Source organism: Athene noctua, chromosome 18 (genome assembly GCF_965140245.1).
Source record: "Athene noctua chromosome 18, bAthNoc1.hap1.1, whole genome shotgun sequence".
NCBI lineage: Eukaryota > Metazoa > Chordata > Aves > Strigiformes > Strigidae > Athene > Athene noctua.
Window position 1 is genome coordinate 9,231,596 of NC_134054.1, and position 5,310 is coordinate 9,236,905.

The following is a 5,310-nucleotide window of genomic DNA, read 5'->3' on the forward strand; positions in this document are numbered from 1 at the left end:
CCATGATTTAACTATGAAGCTTTTGGGTATTTGTTCCAGTAGCCAGTATGTCTGCAGGCAATCCAATATTGCTGAAATTATTTAATCAGGACACATTGCCTGAAAACTATTTCTTTAAATGTGTATTTTTAAAGAATCTGGTTTTAGTTATCACTACTCTCCAAATACTAAGAAAATGAGAAGAAACAGTGCTGAACTAAGCTCCTGCCTAGAGCTGTTTTGCACTTGAAGTGGCAGTGGGAGTGTCACAAAGAGAAAAATTACCTTCTTGGTAAAGGCCATACCTGCTGCTAATGTGCAAACGTCGAGGATTTTAGTTTCTTCTAAGATTGCATTCTACCCTGATAATTGCAATAGTGTCCAAATAATTAAGATTGTTCATGGTACTGAAAATAACAGCTTGATGCAGTTTGATTCCTGCAGCTTTTGAGAGGATTCTTACAGCACATACTTGGCACGTACGAGTTTGGTAATTGTTTTTTTTTCTTTTTTGTTTTAAAACAGCAGACAAAAATGTTTGTTGTTATATCACATTTCAGCACACCTATAGATGAAACCATCTATCTGAAGACCTCATTATTTGTCAAGTATTTTTTTAATTTTAGAAAGCACACCAATTAACATCACAGAATTTTCCAAGCTTATTCACTGAAAGGCAAAGAAATTTGTCCTGCAGCTGAGTGAGATATGAAAGATTTTTATAATGAACTTCAGTAATTTGAAAACAAAATTAAACTAAACTTGTAGCACACAGTAATGTATCTGAATGTCCTGTTGTGTACCGCAGAGAAAAAAAAGTGTCATGATAACTCAGAAGGCATTCCTGTTTTAATTGGGCAATTGTGTTTTACCAGGGCCCAAATTCCCAAGGGATCTCCTATGAAAGAAACTTCTTTAAATAGCTTTTAATGTAAAGAGATGTTCAGCCAATTCATATATTCTTCATTGTCAGCTTAAGTGAACCAGTTATTTGCCATTTTCCTTTGCAGGCAAGATGATAGAAGAGTTCCCAGCTTCTCATATACTAGCTTGCTGTAAATCTGAATTACTGAGTTCATACCTTATCTTCCATTTTGAGCTTGCTCTTTACACAGCAGTATATATGCAGCAGTCACATCCCATTCATGGGAAAACTACCTACAATTCCTGTAATTTAAGATTCAGGGAGTTTATTATTTCTTCTTAAGATTTCCTGTGAGATTCAAGCAAAGGATTCTGTAGCGGATAAGGTATATTTAATAATTAACCTCACACAGGAAAGTTGAGTCAAGACTCACAATGTTCTGCAGTATATAATTTCTTTATAAATCTAGACTCTATTGCAGGAAAATATGCCTTTGGAGAGATGCTTAGGGAACTGGATGATGCATCTTTGTCTCTGAGAAGGTGAACTTGAGAAAAGGCTTTGGTAAATTTCCTAAATATACAACAGAATATTTATCTCCAGTCCTGATCCAGGGAAAAAGGAGGATTCCTGAAAGGAAAGGGAGGAGAGGCAAGAAAGTGTTTGGATTAACACCACAGCATGAGAGTAGAATCTCAGAGGGAGGTAATGTGCAATATCTTAAAAAAAAAAAAAAAAAAAAAAGTTAATAGATGTAAAATACTTTCTGAAAGATTTTACACTCTGGTACACATGGTTTTAGTTTCAAATTAGCTGTAACTCCCATAGTGTGTTATAAAAACCCAGATGTTTTTCACTTGGAATTCTGTTTTAGAAGGGGGAGAAATACAGATTTGTCCGACTTCGCATGGGCAGAGACAGTGTGCTGAGCCTGTGTGGTCCACGAAATGCAGCACAAAACAGGGAGTGAGAGAACCTGCTTGTCATCCACTTGTTCAGTACGGAAAAATACCACATCCCCTACCCTCTTCTTCTGCCTTTTGAGAGCTTTGCATTGCATGTACAAGAGATATTTAATTTTTTTTCTAAATTTTCAAACGACAATAAAGTATTATAGTGCTAGAGAGCTGCATCTGAACCACAGTGTGTATATGAGGAAAGCCAATATGGCTAAGAGGGTATTGCCTTTTCGATAAATCATCCTTCCCTTCGAGTAGCCACCGCGTGAAAAATGAGGAGATCCGTTGAACAAGGTTGCCCTCTGCAGGCCACGGACACTCCCGCCTTCACTGCGATATCTGTTCCTCTTTTCTACACAGGCAAATTAAGTATGATCCTTTAAAAAATAAAATAGTAATTACTTCAGTAGATATTTGGGGACAGCTCTGTGTTCTTAGTGAGACCGGGTCCCAAACATTAATTTAATTTGCTCAAACAGCTCCTGATTAGGTTTGCTGTTATCTGAGGGCAATGAGCTAATGGAGATGATGCAGAAGGGATTTGATTTAGCCCTCTAGCTGTTTGTTCAAGTTGAGCTACCAGCACAGGCCGTAACCAGCATCTGGTCTAATGAGCTACAGCGAGAATCCTGCTGATTGTATCTTTGTTGTACTGGATAACAAGAATCACACTAAAATAGACTTCTGGTGAAGACTCTGAGAGTAAATACAGCTCCTGGGAGATGGAGGAGGGAATATTTTGCAACTCCTCAGCCAATCTCTGCTGAATAATGATCTTTTAAGAATCTCTCTCGTTTTTAAACTAAACCAGAAATCACCACCATGGTTTATAATTTTCATATAATGAATAACAGCACGTACAAGTCATCAATAAATCAGTTTATGAATATGATAGCTGCTTTAAGTTTTCCCGCAATGTGCTGTGTGTGTGATTCCTTGAAAACAGGACTGAAGAGTAAATAAGGTAAAGGTGTGGTTTTAAAAAACCTAAATTAACAATATATAACTGTGAACTTTAAAACTAGCAAAACTAGATTGCAGAATTCTCTGCATAGCTATAGCAATTAGGGATGTGATATTATATTTGTAATTGACATAGAAACATCAGCAAAATCTCTAGTACAAATAAAATTACATTGACAAGCCTGCTTATGTTGGCATAATACATGTTAGCTTGAGGCAGACGTAAACTGAACACTTCTGTTTCAAAACATTTGGTAAAGAGAAATTATTTAGCTCTTTCTTTCTTTTTCTTTCTTTCTTTCTTTCTTTTCTTTCTTTCTTTCTTTCTTTCACATATTATATATGCTTGTAAAAGACAGAAAATGTGCCTTAATAGTAATATTTACATATAATACTATATCTGCAACAACAGTAAAATTGCAAGGAGTGCAGTAGGACTGTCCTGGGACTCTTGACCACCAACGCATAAATACCAAAACCTCCAGTCTGGAGAAGGCTGAAGAGTCAGGCAGACTTGTTTCAAGCAGAACCTAAAGCCCACCAGGAGGTCATAGACCTAGACCAGTAGCTGATTTCAATAAGTTTAATCAGTAAATTCCAATGAAAAAAGGCTTAATCAGATTTTGGTTTTTTTTTCCCCCGAGTAGCTCAGTAAAATACGCTCTCTGAAACAAGACCTAATTCACATCGCAGGTTTAACAAGGGCTAATTTAAATTGGCCCTTCTTTCAGCCTCAGTGTTAAAAGAGCAAATGGAATAAACACCGAAGTTTAAAGGATGTCTTTCAAAATTCTGCAACCAAGAATAAATAAACTGCTGTTTTGACAGATGATGTTTTGCTTATAAGCAAATGACAAGACTTAACAAAAGTGGGGAAAATTGAGATGCATTCATTAGAAACAGCCTCAAATGGAACCTCAGCAAGCTGTATGATGAACTCCACCCATTTGCTATAGAAAGAGTAAGAAAAAGACTCAGCTCCTACATTTATTGTGCATTATAAGCCTGCCTAAAAGTTCTTGTAATAACTTGCTTTTTGTAGAGATACTTGCAGGTACGCAAAAAAGTATGTTCTTCTCCAGCCTTTATGGTAAAGCCATCCAGTAGATGGGGCCACAGAGTTATACAAAATAGAAAAGAAAGTAAAGGGAGTTTATCGAGGAAGATCATAATCAGTGCAAACAGAGCTTTGTTAATTCATGAAATTCTAATGTCAGGCAAATAATTTATTTGGTTATATCATGTTCTGACTGTATGCCTGATTAAGCTGTACTCAAATGATTCCATATTTGTTTGATTCTGAAATAATTACAACTCTCAGTCAACAAAAATTACAGCCGAGTTTTTAATTTTCATTCATGCCACGTTCGTTCCCAAGTATTGTATAGGTCTGAGATAGAGTCAGACTTGTGATGAAGTGACACAATGGAAGTAATTGATAGTAATTGTAGCAAGAAAGTCCCACATGTGGAAATGTGTATGTGGCGAGACAAACGTGTTAGTGGTTCCTATCTAATACAAAGGATGACTTTATGTATGTAACTTACATGCACTAGTTGTGGGGTTTTTTTCCCTGCTTCTTTGAGATCTGGGCATCTGTTTCGGTTAAATCTGTGAAACAGAAAAGAAGATACAGGTTTGTGAAAACACGTATGAATGTTGCAGGAGCAGTGGTCGGCCCTGGTCACTTCATGGCGGTGGATGCTCAAGTTTGAAATGCGTCTGCAGGTAGTGTGCAGTGTGGTGTAGCAGAAGTTGTCACTCTTGCTGCATTTGCAGTCTTCTTTTAAAATGAATGAATTGCGTGTAATCAATTTAACCAACAAATTACATCAGGTATCAGTTTAAAAGTGGACATTCTATTTTGCTGTATTTGAAAAGCCTCATTTTTCTGTCTCGTACCTGAAAATCTTAACACTTAGATCATAAAGCTAATCCTTTAAACTCAGTCCTGCTATAAACAATTCTTCCGAATACCCGAAAAGACAGGATCACCATCGGTGGTCTGTGCTGAACAGATCCGTGGGGCTGCGGGCGGCAGAGCAGGAATTTTTTTCCCTTTCCGGCGAAGCGGACATGGGCCTCCTTGCCGTCACGGGTGCAAACGGAGAGATGGAGCCCCTGGGTGGGTTGGACCCAGGTGCGGAGTTTTTCCTTAGGAAGAGCCAAGTTTCTGGGGGCTCCAGCGATCAGGCCCCGTTTCGGAGATGCCCGGGGGTCCCGTCCCGCGTTAAGTGCTGCCCAAGGAGCAGCAGCAGGAGTGGGTGCGGGGCTGACCCGTGCGGGAGGCGCAGCCGGGAGCCCCCGCGGCCGCCTCGCTCCAGGCCCGACCCCGACCCACCGCCGGTCCCGCGGGAGTGGCGCGGAGCGGAGCGGCCGCGCAGGTGCCGCGGGGAGCCCCAGGCCCGCGGGGGCGGCGCGGGGCGGTGCTGCCCGGCCGGGATCAGCAACGAGGAGCCGCGACGGCACCTGGCGGCGGCTCCGCCCCAGGCCCAGGAAGGGAGCGACCAGCGGGGCGGGAGGGGAGCGGCCGGATCCGGCGGG